Source organism: Schistocerca piceifrons, chromosome X, assembly GCF_021461385.2.
Source record: "Schistocerca piceifrons isolate TAMUIC-IGC-003096 chromosome X, iqSchPice1.1, whole genome shotgun sequence".
Taxonomy (NCBI): domain Eukaryota; kingdom Metazoa; phylum Arthropoda; class Insecta; order Orthoptera; family Acrididae; genus Schistocerca; species Schistocerca piceifrons.
Window position 1 is genome coordinate 93,887,657 of NC_060149.1, and position 16,921 is coordinate 93,904,577.

Below are 16,921 nucleotides of genomic sequence, written 5' to 3' on the forward strand. Positions count from 1 at the left end.
CCTCATTCACGACATGATTCTGGTCTATCCTCCTAACAATGCCCTGTGAACAGATGTGTTGAAGCTAACGGATCCCTCCTTGGACACGTGTCTGTCGGTCATTCATGCCTGTTAACAGTCTTCCTGTTCATCTGCAGCACTTCTTGCCTCACCGCAGCTCGTAGCCACATGGCGGCCCCTCTGTCACCCGGAGCCACAGTTGCTGGAGCAGCAGACACACTGATAGCTCGTGGGGAGCTTCCCAACCCCACCTCCTCCTCCAGCCCAGGTTATGGGTTCTCGGGCTCAGTAACGTCAGAGGTTGCCCTCCTGTCGCCAATGCTTTTTTATGCACCAGCACCGTTATTGTAGTTTCCGGCAGGTGGTCTCTTCTGCCTGCAGAATAAAGATTCATCAAGCTGATGTTTGCTACTCCCCTTCATCAATGGTGGTGGACCTCACGGCATTGGACCCTCTGGCTCGGTCTTAGAGGATTCGAGCCAGCTGCCGGGCGTCTCCTTTGTCCAAGTGGTCCTCCCACATGGGGCAGGGTCCATTGCTCTGACAGTCCTGATCAATGGGACTCCTCTCCATTTCCAGTTGGACACAGGGTCCTTGGCTATTATTATCGAGGGCGACTCTCCACGCCACGTGGGTGCTCCTATGCTTCGCCCATTCCTGACCCCCTTGAAGAGCTATAGTAATGACATTATCTGCATGCAGGGATGGTTCCTGGCGCAGGAGTGGTATTGCTCTCATGATGTCACTGTCTGAGTTTTGGTCCTCGCCATTCCCACAGCCACTTACCTTTTGGAGATGGATCTCTTTCATTCTCTTGGCCTTGAGATCCATTATTCAGCCCAAGAGATCGAAACTGTGTCCCCTGAGGCTCTTTTACAGGAGCTTTTCGATTCTTTCTCTGACTTCTTCTCTGATTCTTCTCCAGGGGTGTCTGGTTTTGAAGTGTATGTCCAACTACTTCTCTCAGCGGTTCCGAAGTTTCACAAGGCTAGTCCAATACCTTTTGCCCTGCAGAATGCCTTATGCAAGGAACTGGGTCGCCTCGAGGAGGCGGGAGTTCTAACATAGGTTCACCACAGTCGCTGAGCTTCATCCATTGTCATCCTCGAAAAACTGAATGAGTTCCTCCAGGTATGTGGCGATTTTAAGGCCACTGTCAATGCCCAGTCTGTCATTGACTCTTACCCTATCCCAAAGGTCGATGATATTCTCTCAAAGATGGCGGGTGGAAAGACCTTCACAAAGTTTGATCTCAGGGGAACATACCTCCAGCTGCCAGTCGAAACTCCCTCTCAAGTGGTCTTTGTCATCAATACTCCTTTTGGACTCTTCTGGTACAACTGCCTGCCCTTTGGGATCGCCAGCACTCCAGTCATCTTTCAACACTTTCTCGGAGTCTGTGACTTGGGAGGTCCCCGCCACCACCAATTACTGAGAAGACATCTTAGTTGCAGGGATCTGGGCCTGGTATTTAGTGCGGAATCTTCAGCGACTTTTCGAGGTACTGCAGGCTGTGGGGTTGCAGTGCAACAGGACCAAATGTCAATTTTTTGTGCCACAAGTGATCTATCTCAGCTATGTCTTGAGCGCTGTGGGCATTCACCCAATGTCGCAATACCTCGAGGACATTCAACGGCTCCTCTATGCCTACTGGTTCACGTTCCGCATGCACCGCAACCCCTTGGTCTCCGAGTTCAGGGCCACATCCACCATCCCTACCCAGACCACTTGCCGCCTGCAGTGCTGGGCATTGTTCCTTGCTGGGTCCACCTACGACATCCATTAGCTGGCCGGGGTGGTCGAGCGGTTCTAGGCACTACAGACTGGAACAGTGCGACCGCTACGGTCGCAGGTTCGAATCCTGCCTCGGGCATGGAAGTGTGTGATGTCCTTAGATTAGTTAGGTTTAAGTAGTTCTAAGGTCTAGGGGACTGATGACCTCAGAAGTTGATTACCATAGTTCTCAGAGCCATTTGAACCATTTGACATCCATTACCGGGCCACTGCCTTCCATGCCAATGCCAATTTTGTCTCTCGACTTCCTGTGGGGGTGGATACTGACTTCTATGCAGATGTGGTTGCTTATTTTCATATGGATGATGTGGCCTCCTCCACCATCGCCGTGTTGCCATTGAACGCCCGGCTCATAGCACAGCACACAGCCTCAGACCTGGTTCTCCAGACGATTCTGCACCACGTTCAATTCAGGTGGCCCTCCAATCGTCATCAACTGTTGGACCCAGAGGTTCAGGCTTACTAGCGTCGCCGCAATGACTTTTCCATCCGTAACAGACACTGATCATTGTTGTTTCGTGATACTGTCCTCCCTCCAGCAGTAGGTCCTCATGCTCCTACATGTCGGACACTGGTGGATCATCCTCATGAAGCGCCTCGCCCGCCAACATGTCTATTGGCGGGGAATGGACAGTGACATCACCCACATGGTGGGTTCCTGCTCCTCCTGTCAGCGTCAGCAGGGCCACGATGCCTGCTTCTGTGACCTCAGACCACTGCCCCATAGTCCCAGCTCCGTCTGGATTTTTTGGGTCAATTCCTAGGGTCCTACTGGCTCATTTTGGTGAACACTTGCAGTAGTTTTCAGTACATAACATGTATGTCCTCAGCGACTGCCACTCACACCATTCGAGCCCTCTCTCATGTTTTTGCCATTGAGGGTCTACCAGAGGCGATTGTGATGCACAACAACCACAGTTCACATCGGCTAAGTTTACTTCCTTCTGTGATACATTGGGCATACGGCTGCTCTTTATGGCACCATTACATCCTCCGTCCAATGAGTTGGCTGAAAGGTTTGTCCACATGTTTAAATTGCAGATGGCCAAACGGTGTCAGTAATACTCCCAGGCAGCCACCCTTGACCTCTTCCTGCCTACTTACTGTTCTTTTGGTCGCGAGGGGTCCTCTCCGGTGGAGAAGCTGCACGGCCGCCTTCATTGGATGCCCTTATTACTCCTGATTCCTGCTTCCCCTCGTCCAGCTTCTCTGGTTGCAGTGCAGCTGTGGTACTCTCCACAGGATCCAGTCTGGGTGTTGGTGTTTCCCGAGGGCCACCCCTGCTGGCTTCCCACCAAGGTCTCCACGCTTCTTGGCCACACCATGGCTACTGTCGTCTTTGATGATGGTTCCCTATGTCGGAAGCACTTTGATGAGCTATGGCAATGTCGTGGGGCGGGCCCAGCACTGTTATTGTCTCTGGTACCGCGCCTTTGGTCTGAGGCCTTCTAGGAGACCAGGGGCTCATTGGACTACTCTTTGTAGTCACCGCTGTCACAGCTGCAACTGTTGCAGCTGCCGTGTCACAGCTGCAACTGTTGCAGCTGCCGCTGCCACAGCCACAACCATTGCAGCTTCCACCGTTGCAGCTGCCGGCGTTGCAGCCATCGCCGACGCTGGCGACACCGGCTTTCGCAGAGTCCCTGCGGGTAGGTCCCTCGCCTATGGATGTTGATGAGGCTCTACCAGCACCTCCGCCGGCCCTTGTGGTCACATTCCACCAGCAGACCCAGGGACTGATGACATGTGCCTTCGCCCCACTCTGGGGAGGGGTGGGGGGTGGGGGGAGGACTGTTGCAGTCACCACAGACACCTACTGCAGCAGCAACACCACAGACAGACCAGTGATGAATGTTGCCGATTCCGCCGCGAAGTCTGGTCGATTCAGGAGTGTTTACAAGCAAGTACTGCAATGCACAACAAACACATATGTGTGGCCAATACCCATCAGAGGGCATCAACCAGCAGCAGAGGAAGGGGGCGCGATGGTCAACAAACTATTTCCTTCGGATCACATGTGTGCAAACAGCCCCGAAATATCCTATAGCCTGGGCCAGATAAACCAGCACCCGACCGTTTAGGAGACAGTTCATGACTCTCCAAGTGTGGAGAAGATCAGCCAGTCCAGCAGTGTGCCACCTTGGCCATCCTCTCTTCTGCAACAATTGTGATACGTCATTCCGGAAATTGGAAATTTGTGGTAAGGTCTTATGGGACGAAACTGCTGAGGTCATTGGTCCATAAGCCTAACACTACTTAATCCAACTTACCCTATGGACAACACACACACCCATGCCCAAGGGAGGACTCGAATCTCAGGCAGGGGAAGCCATACGGACTGTGACATGACGCCTCAGACCGAGTGGCTATCCCCGTGTGGCATCGCTTCCATCGTGTTGGGCTACCTACCAGCAGCTAACAAACAACTTCGATGTGGAACAGTTCTATGGGTAGAGACTCGAAGGAAATGCTGATTATAGGCATTAGTTGTTATTTGCTTGACCTGCAGAAGCGATCCTTACTGTTTCTTTGCTTTTGAAGAGTGTGTTACTTTTGGTGGTTTATTGTAGTTCCATAATAAAAACAAAGTTGGCAAACGAGTTAATTCTTGCTCTGTAGCTTTAGCACTTGTCTTCTCTATATAGGCCGAAAAGTTGCAGAAGTGCTTGGTATTGCAGCAATTGGAGCTGTGAATCCTACAACATTTGACTGAGTAAGTAATGCTGAAGAGTCTGCACTTGTTCATGCCACAATGTCTGTTGTTCCCACTGACTGACTTGGCAAGCTGTCCACTTGGAATTTGTGAATTGCTTGACATTGCCATAACAAAAGTCATTTTGAGTTCTGGGTTTCATTGGTCTTGAGGAATTTTCTAAGGGCACTACTTTTGTCTGCCTTTTGCGTATAGGCCTGCTGTTGCCACAAACTGATCTTCCCACTCCATTGCTCATTACTGCCCTTTACATCCTTGTGGTTAATTACAGGTACTGTTGTTGGTTGTTGTTGTTCTTGTGGTACCACTTGGCCAGTTTCATCTGGATGCTTCCATTTGAGTGATATTGCAGGCTCTATTCAGGTCTTTGCAGAGGTGGCTGCAAGTAAATTTCTAGCCATTTCTTCTTTTCCTTTAGCACTGAGGTGCAGTCCATGAGAAGTACACCCGTTTCTATTCTGAGCTACTCTAACAAACTGAGTGTTTTGGAATGATTTACTGTTTAAGCAATTTTCCTATTTGTTCATCTGGTTTCATCATTCACACAAGACCAGTTTTCAAGATCATATCTGTAGGCATTACAACTATGACTACATTTGTGTGTTGAAGGCTCACTAATGTTGATGTTATACCTTTTAAACGTTTATCAGCTTCGTGTTTGGCTACATCATTTGTGGCATCCCTGATGACAGCTGTATAATTCAGTGAGAGGTTGTGTAAGTTGTTGTAGCATTCTAGTACTGCACTTAATGGTGCACCTGGTATAACATTTCCTTGAATTACATAATATTATGACTTTGATGCATTGAATTAGCTGTTATTGAGCAACCATGGCTGTCTGAAAACACTACTATTCTTTTCCTGTGTTGAAATAAGCTGCTTACGCCATTGCCGTTTCTATTGTGGCAATATTTTTTGCTATTTATTTTATTTGCTTCACTTGTGAGACGACTTTCCCCAGTACTTTGTTGTTCGTGAATTTCTCTTTTTTGAAGCGCTTCAAACCTGTTGCTTGTCGTAATAATTAACAAAAAACTGTTCACAATTCTTTTTACAGCTTTAAATTCTTTTTTAGGCTTATTTTACTGTTTAGCCCCCGCAAAGGTTTTATTTGCATAGAATTGGCTTTGACATGATTTAGCACCAAATTTTTTGTCTGTCTATTTCACCATCATTTTGTAACCTCTGTCGTGAGAGTTCATCGAATTTACTCTTTAAGTCCTTAATTTCTACGTTTGATTACATTATTGATTACATCGTAAGTACCCTCTTTCTTTTCAAATTCAGTCCTAGCTCGTCGTCCATGTCCAATCATAACTTCCGTTTCGACTTCATATTTGCACAAGAGAAATGAAACAGTGTTTAATGTCTGATGCACACAATTCCATTGAAGATACGATTGCCACTGTAGCAAAAACCGGAAACTTTTCGGCTTAACGATACATTATGTTCGTAAGATGTCGTTTCGTACACTACCGGACTTCTTCGATTCTAAATTTCTCTTTTTCGTAACTTTTGATATTATAGTGCAAGCTAAACACATTCTGTCATAAATATGTTGAATTGTTCGCACATGCAACATGCATTATGCATACTTTACTTTTGTCTGTCGAGCAATTCGACTGATTGTTCATTTGCGCTTTACTTCAAGCTGAGAGGGACTTTCTGCAGCTCAGAATTTTTATTTCTTAAATGCGAAAAGTAATGTCTTAGAACGCCCAAATTTTTCGTGAGTGCACGGCGGAATGTGTAGATCTAGAATGTCGTAGCTCCACAAATATTAATAAACACAGTGCTAAAAAGTACACATAATGTGAAAAACTGAATATCTGTAGTGAAATGAAATGTGTTACATTTCATGTGACAGTAAAAATATCAGAGGAAAGAACGGGAATCTCGACAAATTTCGTTAACACAATTGCTAGTACAGTGTCCACATCGTCTTCTGATCAACCTCGTGCTGAACATTATCATATGTACTCACACAATTGATACTGCAACAAGTGACCAGCGAAAGGTATTTTGTAAATTAAATGCAAAACTCGCACCATTACAGTTGTGTAAGTGCTAATCCGGAACAAAAAGTTTCGATTTACATGGGGCTCCGAAAACCGAATATCGTAAACCGATTTCCCAATACCGGTTCTGTGTGGTCATGTAAATACTCCAAAATCGATTTTGGAAATCCGCTTGTGGTTGCCAGTTTTCCAATCCCACAATCGATTTTCGCTGCCATGTAAACGCAACCGGTTTTGAAACGCGCTTGGCCCGTTGGGGTTTCGTCTTGTTATCAAAAATTATCGGCTAATGTGGATGGAGTGGCTTTTTGTATAGTGAAAGATAAGTAGAAATATTAGATTGAAGCTGTTTACATCTCGTCTACTTGATGAGAAATTGTGACTGTGCTGACTAAATCATAAACCGTAACATCTGTTTTCCAAGCGCCAAATTTAAATAGACTAGCAAATCCACTTCAGACTTTAACATGTAAACACGACAGCGAAAAAAGGTTTCGGAAATTCGGTTTTCGTCTTTCGGAAGATCTGTCGCACGTAAACGTAGTGAATGTATCTAAATGATGTCCGTATTTTAAAACGTAAATATGTCGCCTTAACACAAGAAAACCTGCAGCCTGTCGTAAAATATAAAAAAGAAATGCAGGATGCAAAAACAGTAATAAGTAGGTTAACTAATGAACTACAAAGACAGGACATATTGTATTTTTGTTGAGAAAAAAAAAACTTATTTATTCTCAATAAAGATCAGGTGCTGGCAAAAAGCGGTGAGTTGTGTGTATAATGCTAAAATGTTTAGTTTGAGGCTTTTTGCGTTCCCACAACTCATAAGGACTGACACATTCTACAGATGACTTCTCTGTCCTATTCAAGATGTAAATTGCTGTGTTAACCAGTTCAGCCTATATCTGTTCTGGATAAGTGACATCTGGATTTGAATACTTAAGTGTCCTGGCCATCTCAACAACTGTCCTGTTATCCCACTCACAAATACCGTTTTGCTCAGGTATAGGGAGCAGTCAATTGCTGTTATACCATTTGAACTTAAGATGGATCTAACCTCTTTGTTATCAAAGTCTTTGCCATTGTCACTTAGCATCTCTTTAACAGAGTAATCCAATGCCTTTGTACGTGAGAGAAAATCTTTGAGAATTTTACACAACTCTGATTTTTCTGCAGAAAAATAACCATAGCGAAACTTGGTGTAATTGTCACTGAACAAAACGAGGTGACGTTTCATCTAGAATGACTCATGAAAAGGTCCACACAGATCAGCTGATATCAACTTAGCAGGCCTTGTCGACTTTTCTCTAGTTCCCAATGGTAGACGATGCACTTTCCCAAATTTGCATGGTTTACAAATCTCTGCCCCTTCCTTAACATCAATGTTAATTCCTTTTTGAGTTTTGTTTTAACATGATGCTTGCCTTGATGGCCCCATCTCTCATGATACAGTTGAAGTACATCAAATCTATCTTCCACTGAAAGATTCACAGTTGCACACTTCTCTGGCACTAAGGGCTTAATTTCTGCTTTGTATAAAGTGATACCAACTTTACGATTTCCACACAGTCTCACTCTACCATCAATTGTCAAAGAGCAATATGTAGTACTTGACTGAAATATACTATTTCTTTTACGATCTTGGGCAACTGAAACAGAAATAAGGTTTTAGGAAATTTTTGGTACATACCAGACATCAGTCAGGGTCAGCTCTTCACATCTGCTGACAACTGTTGACAGAATCCGAATTGATCCTCTTTCTGTTGCTTCTAGAGACTCCTGTCCAGTGGCCTTTATACAGCAGGGACTGTTGAATGCTTCAAAGCTGACAAAGTAATCAGGACTATTTGTCATATGTTTCGTTATACCATTGTCAATCCACTAGTTGTATACAACCACTTCTAATGAACAAGCCTCGCCACAAACAGTAAACAATGATACATTTGTTACTACAGTTTTGTCCATGTTTTGCTCCACAGTTGTATTTTTAGCTGGTCTTCCATCAGCAATCCACTTCTTGCAATATTTGATCCAGTGGCCCAGTTCTTTCCAATAGTTACATTTTCCTTTAACTTTGAATTTGTTAGTTTTTACTCTGTTTTCTACACCTAATGTACTAATGCCTCTTGTTCGATTTTGTCACTACTCTTTGTGAAATTTCTCTCAAACATGCACAATTGTTCCTTTAATTCATCAAACGTTTTCTTATCATCTTTCGTTAATAACATCCAACTCGACTTAAAGGAACCAAAGCTTGCAGGTAGAATATGTAAAACTTTACATACCAATATCAGATCAGGTAGAACAGTTTCTCCCTTTGCTTTACGCTCGTTGTTCAGTTTTTTCCACAGACGTGTTAACTTCGCTATGCGTTTGGAGGTATCTTTTAACTGAGTCCAATTAAATGCGAAGAAATGTGAACAAATCTTGAACGGCTGGTCCTTTTATAATGCTTCGAAATTCTGCTTCAATGCCTCCCATGCTTCCTGAGCCGTTTCTTTGTCCATGATCTTATGATATACAGTGTCTGTAACTGCACTTGTAATCATAGACTTGGCGTAACTGTTCGCTTTACGATAAAAATCTGACTTGACTTTATGATCCTTTATTGTTGCATCATTAGCATCTTCTGACAGTGACTCAGGTTTTACTGACTTGCCATCAATTACGTCTAAAGCTCCTTCATGGTAATCAATTATATCTCGTATTTTTCTCTTCCACGTTGGCCAATCAGTTTCACTATTCAACGGCTTGATATGTTTTACCAAATTCATTTTAACTCTAAAACCAAAAACACACTCTCAAATACGAGTTAAAAGAAAACTGTATCTGTCACTTTTAGCACACGTTTTTACACACGTAACTGGGACACATAACTTATCGTATATTTGTTGAGGAAAAAAAACTTTTTTATTCTCAAAAAGATCAGGTGCTAACAAAAAGCGGTGAATTTGGTTTTCAAATACTTAGATTTATTTCTGTGTCTGGAGGCACTGTTTACACAAGAAGTCACTTGACCAAAGAGCTTCTACAAGCACCTATGAATAAAAGTGCGAGTGTTGTGACTCAAAATAAAAAACAGAGATAAATGAAACATTATGCTCATATATGATATTGATTAATAATTTAACCCAAAACTTCTTTTTAAATACGTCAATAAAAAGAATTTACTTTAACAGGACACAAACAGAAAACACACCGAAATTGAAGAGTTACAACAGAAAATACATAGCGACGAATCTAAGAAAGCGAAAATCTTCACCCAATTGAATTATTTGTTTCCAAGAAAAAATAAGAAAAGTTCAGGAAATTACACTGAGCTAAATATCTACTCAGAGAGCCATGGAAACTGACTTGTGGATGTACTACGAAACGATTACGATCTGTAAGTATACAGTCATGTGAAACCAGGGGCACTAATGTGGCAAACCAAAAAACAAAAATCATCATGTTGTATTAACGGGAGGAACGAACGACGTGTACTGTAACGAGTTAGCGAACATCATTCTCAACCTAAAATGTGCCCTGGGTTTGGTAGAGAACCAGAAAGTAATTCCTGTTGGTATACAACATAGGTATGACTTTATATGTGCTCCACGTGGGAACGCCGAAATTATGGAAGCAAATAAGCAGATATAAACAATATTCAAAGCGTACCCAAATATAACATTTCTTTGTGTCGATTTCCTGGAGAGACACAGCTTTACAAAATATGGCATGAACTTGAATAGAAAAGGCAAGTCATTGCCTTGCAAAGCAATTTATGAAACGTTAGAAACATACGAAAAACAGAGTATCTTTGGGTCAGTACCAGCCATTGTAATGAAAGCAATCACACAAGAAGTGAATCTGTCTTAGCGGCAACAACTACAGCAGCTGCAGAACCACAAATAGCTACAGCATCAAGATCAAATTCAACAATAAGTGCGCCACCAGCAGTAGCATCTGAACCAACACAAACAACAATACCAATAACCGTTGCAGCACAAGCAACAGAAACAGGAGGGAAACCACAGTCAGTACTGAATCATCACCTCCATCCTATGTCAAAGTGTTATCAAGTGCCTCCAATCAGCATGCCCTCATAAATTATGTAGCATTTGAAACAGACAAGAACCTTGAGAAACAGACAACAAAAATGTCACTTCTATTAGCAGATAAGAAGACAGCAACCTCAGTAAGTACTATATCATCTCCATCCCATTGTGAAGTATAGTGTACCGCATAAAAATCAGCCATCCCACACTATTTTTTATAATGTGTTATCAAGTATGTGAAATCACGCCTGCTAGATAAATTTTGGAGGAAATGAAAAAAGGCTTCCATTCAAGCCTCAAACAAGACAAAAAATGCCACAGCTAACTGATGATTTTTTTATGGCCTGCCTCAAGAAATTCCATCTGATACAGAAACATAACGACACCACCACACCAAACATGAGGACCAGAGAAGGATAAGCCACCATGTTTGCATCCAGTTGGGCCCAGGACACTATACATCTTTCCTCTTGCAGTGAAAAATCAATTTTATTTGTGCATATAAATATCAGGTCTCTGAAATGTAAAGCTGATGAACTTGGTGTTATATTGAATGGGAACAAAAGAATGGTATTATATATTAATGGACACTCGTAATGAGAAGAAGGGATAAAAGTGTATGTACTACCATGTTGTAAATTAATTAAAGGTACTGCAGACCCTGCTTGATGTTAGGGACTTATTTGTTAAAGGTGTTCTTGAAGCAGCTGTCATGCTACTACCAACATTAAAACTCACAGTTATTTCTATATAACATTTTTCTGATTGTGATGCTGAAGAATTTGCAGAGTGCTTCGATAAACTTCTTCTCTGTACAGAAAAATATACCAAACACAAGACAGTAATTATAGGAGATTTAAATTTAGATGTAAGGAAAAGACACCCAGAAATACTAATTTGCTAAACGTGCTAAGGTCTCATAATCTCGTCTGTGCAAATTGCAGCTCCACATAACAATTTTCTCATCTCGACAATTTTATTACAAAAGTACATAAAATGATTCTTAATTGGGACTAATTAATGTCGACTATCTGACAGTTCACAAAGGTATATGGGTAAAACTTGCAATTAATGATCGAAAGTGGGACTGTGAACCATCTCAGTATGGCAGGCTATTAAATTATAAAATTATAGATAGCTTTGGGGATAAGCTGAAGGTAATAAACTGGAATATTGTAAAATATGCTTCCACTGATGTTGAGGAGGCTTGTATCAGATTTGTTAGTACTCTATCTGAAATTTTACCGAGCGAGGTGGCGCAGTGGTTAGCACACTGACCTCGCATTCGGGAGGACGACGGTTCAATCCCGTCTCCGGCCATCCTGATTTAGATTTTCCGTGATTTCCCTAAATCGTTTCAGGCAAATGCCGAGATGGTTCCTTTGAAAGGGCACGGCCGATTTCCTTCCCAGTCCTTCCCTAACCCGAGCTTGCGCTGCATCTCTAATGACCTTGTTGTCGATGGGACGTTAAACACTAACCACCACCACCACCGCCTGAAATTTTGAAAACCTCCTGTTCAATGGTTATGAAACAAAAAAAAAACTAAAGCAAGCAAGCATGGGCAAACAACTCTACATAATTAGTTCACACCACATTTAAAGAAGCTATGGTTGATGGTTTTGATCTGCCATGATAAGGTAAACAACTGTAATGTTGACAAACCAGCGTACATTAGCCACAAGAGACACTACAGATCACAAATCATTTTAGCCAAATGTAGGGCAAATGACACTGGTAAATGTAAGGCTACATGGGGGATCATTAATCCAGAATTAGGTACAGATAGTCATTGTGTAGAAAAGTTGCCAATGATGTTAATGTCACTCCAGATGAAATTAACCTCTTTTTTATCAGTGCTGCTAATCCGAATTCCTTATCTGTTCGTAAGAAGAGTTAGAAATCTAATTCACAATTTGTTTATATAAACCAGTTTTTATAAAACTTTGCTGATACTGTGCCAGCTTGTAAGTGGGGAAAAGTGGAAGCATATGATGTCATTAAATCAGTAGCAAAATTAAGTGCGTCCAGATCAAAGGATATTTATAGCCTTTTAGATTTTGTGATTAAAATAAATAATCGACTTGGTATCATTCCCTCTCTGTACCCTCGTAAACTGGATGTCTGTCAGTGGTATTTTTCCCAAATATCTAAAAATGGACAGTAGTCATTCCATTGCACAAAATGAGTGATAAATAATGCTCTAATAATTATTGTCTAATTTCTCTGATACTTCTTCTCTCAAAAGTAATAGAATATTCTATACAATACTAAATTTGCATGGATTTGTCAAGAAACAATATACTGCCTAAATCTCAACACAGCATTACTTTCCAGTTGCCAACAATTAAAGCTGTTGAAAATGTTATTTCCATTGCGCAGTCCGCTTTGAATCCAAATTATCTGCTGAAGCCACGCTAGTAGACTTGAGTATTAGGTAAACCCCACATTATTGCTGGAAAAACTGTGGTGTTATAGCATTATGGATTTGGAACTCTCTGTCATTAAATCATATCTCAGTAACAGAAAACAAATTGCAAGCTACAATGGTCAAAAGTGGTAGTTACTCAATGTCACTAGAGATGCTCCCCAAGCATCAGAGCTTGGGCCACTAGTGTCTATAAGATTTATAAATGATCTGCCCAGCAATATGCCATGCAAATCTGAGCTTTAAACACATGATAAAACTTTCATCAATTCAGGAGAGGACATAAATCAACTGAAGGAGCGAAGTAAAGATTTCGTCAGATTGTCCAGTATGTAGTCTGAAGCTAATGAGTTAGCTGATAACTATGAAAAGACTGCAAATTTTTCTTTTAGATTATCAAATGTTGGTGCTGAGTCCACTTCTACTAAACTTCTTGGTATATATCTAGATACAAAATTAACCTGGGAAAGTCACATAAACTATATACAACGAAAGTTTTCATGAGTTATCTATCTATTGAAAAAAATATGCACCTCTGTTACTGAAAAACTGCTCATTATTTCCTGTTATGTCTCCTTTCGTTTCCACATAACTTATGATATTGGGTCATTCCATGTCAAAGGGAACAATATTAGAAACCGTCCCCACTCAACCATCTCCAAATCTAATGAAATTTGGTGTGAGGGTTCCATATGGTCTTTGATGGTTATATACTAAATTTCAATCCCCTATCTTCAGTGGTTGAATTCTTAAGGGCTTTTAAAGAGAGGCTACTCACATTCGCATCACGTACGAAGGTGCAAATGAGCCAAGTTTGTTCGGCTTTTTTTAAAAGTTACAGCAGACAATTGGTCATTTCCTTTAATATACAAAGACGAAGTTTTATGCTGAACCACTCCATGACAAAAATTTGGGATTTAGCCACAAATAAATATATATACAACCCTCTAAAATGGCTAAAAAATTGGTTGCATTATGCCGAGAGCCAAGGTTTGACCGACCACGCCCACTTTTCATACAAACCAATCACACCAAAACTTCAGAGGGTTAATCCTACCTATGGTGTCTATATATGTATCAAATTGAATTAAAATTGGATGCCTAGATGAAAAGACATGCATGTGCGAAGTTGGCCAAAACTTTGTATGTGTAAATTTTGGGGTATTTTTGAGGACAGTAGCTCAATTGTATCTTGTTCACCCTTTTTTTTCTTGCCACAGCTGGAAAGAGCATGCTTTAAGCTTTCAAAATTATATTGTTTAATTTTTGGATCTTGCATATTGATGAATAAGAATACCTATCAAAAGTAGGGAAAATGGATTATCGATACACACAAAAAATTAATATAATTTGAAGTTGTAAAACAAAAAATGTGTAACTGTAGTGTCTTTTATTAATATAAGATTTTCCTGTGGTTTAGGGGATGTAACTATGCTGTTAAGAAATGTTATCACATTATTTTGCTGTACAGAATATAAATATTAAAAAACCTCAGAAAATGATTTTAAGATTATAAAATCTAGAAGATCATACTGAAATGCTATGTTGCCTTAGAACTTTTAATCCTACAATGCATAGTGATACATATATGAATTGCCACTCGGTTTGCTTCGGCATTATAAAGCAGCAATAGTTTTTTAAGGCTCTATCCTTGCAGCAGTGATACATTGCTGAATCTGCACATTCAGTTGTTGCTTTCATTTGTGCAGTGTCAGATTTCTGAGTAGTGTAATCTTTGGTGTTGACATTGTACAATTTTTGTGGATGGGTAATGAGTGAGTGAATAATCAATAATCAGCTGAAGGTAAGCACCAAAACAATATGTTTTGATAGAGTAATTTGTATGTTTTATATACAAACAAGTGTGAATCTACCTATGCTTCAAACCAGGACATTGATGAGCCTTCAGACTTGCTTGTTATCCGTTAGTAATCTAGTGATTAAATGAACAAAATAGACCCTTGCACCCTGCTCTTTGGTGGATCAAATGCAGCTGATTGTCATAAGTCATCACCATTCTATTATGGCAAAAGTCAACTACAATCATTTAAAAAATGTCACCAGTGGACAAGGAACTTTTACAATGTAGGTCTGGGCTAGATTTTACTGAAGATGCCCAAATTTGTTGGTACCAAAATGCCTTGTTGATGACAAAATTTCAATTCCCGCAGAACACTTGCTGCAGCCCATCTGGTAAAGAAAAACACCTAATCAAGAAGGCTTTAAAATCAGTAACCATTGAAATGTCTGCCAGGTTGAAGTTACTGATTAATGATGATTTTAAACCTGGTCAGAAAATTTGAACTGAATGTAGACATGAAGTGGCCCAAAAGAATCATCCCACCAGGATAAGCAAGAGTCACCATCCAGAAAAGGCATGGATGTTGTTGATGCTTGTTTTATTGCTAATACTTAATTATGATCACTTGGAGAGTCACCATTGAAGCTTCAACGGATCAGCAAAAGGGATTCAAAGAGACACATAAAACACAAAGTTCTGAACGCCCAAGGCAGCATTACTAAGATAATTGCCACATCTGCTGGTGTGAGCCAAGTAGGTATTGCTCAAATACGAACGGAAGAGTGCCAAAAATGTAAAGATATCTTACTTGAAGAACTTAAGCTTCAAGCTTCAGGAATTTGCAGTAAAGTTCACATTTTAACCCTGTCCCCTAATAGCTGGACTAAAAAAAAAAAAATTGCTGTTTCGACAAAAATCGTGAAGAAGTGAAGAAAACTAAACATGGAAGATGGGTTTTAGGCAACACCTGCAAACCAAAAATGGAAAAAGCTCAATGATGAAGTAAAAAAATTCCTCTTTTTATCTTGACGGTGATGAGTTTTCTCATTTATGCCCAGGCTAAAAGCATTGTGTTACAGTAAGAGTAAATGGGAAAAAGGTTCACAAGCAAAAACATCTGCACCTTTGTAACTTGAAAGATATGTTCATTGCTGATTGTAAGCGACATGGAAATCAACTGAGCTTCTCAAACTTTTGTCAGCTCAGGCCAGAATGGTGTAATACAGTTGGTCCTTCTGTATCACATTCAGTATGTGTATGTCAATTCATCAAAATGTCTAATTAATGTTGGCTTCAGAAACATCCATCCAAGATGACTATAAGGTTTTGAGTCAAAATCCGTGTGGAGTAGGGAATTAAGAGATTGTATTCTGCAACAATGTGGGAATGTCCAGGAAAAATAAACTAGAGGCATTTCTTGAAGATGCTTTTAAAGACTATGACCCTGAAGAAACAATGTAATACAAGCAGTGGGTCCATACCGACAGAAATACATTGGAGACATATCAGAAAACTGTTGAAGATTTCATGAAGGCACTGACTTTGAAAATTAGCCATTTTAGAAGAGATCACTTTGTGACAAAACACAAGTTTTACCTTAAACAGATAAAAAAGAAATATTGCAGAAAACGAATTAATTATATTAATGGATTTTGCTGAAAATTATTCACTTGTTGTTTCATTAGGAGGATAGTCAGGCCACATTATATCCATATGCTGTCTATTTTTGTGGGAAGGAATGTCAGAGTATTAGCATTTGTATGATCAGTGACGGTCTAGATCATTATACCATTGGTGTCCATGCCTTTCATATAAATTTAATAGCATGTTTAAAGACAAAGACTGAAAACATTAAGAACATTTATTACTTTAGTGATGGTTGAGATGCTCAATGGAAGAATTTCAAATATTTCGTCAATTTATGTCTCTTCTGGTATCTTGTTCTACATATGTGACTAATATGCATGTACTAAATAATATTCAGATCATATTTTATTATTAACTGCACAGAGAATTTTTTTGTATATGGTCTCTGTTATTTAATTATGTAAAACTTAGTAAGCGACTTAACAATATTTAGCTCCATATTTAACTGCTAATCATGTGAATAAATCTTTATGTATGAACTGT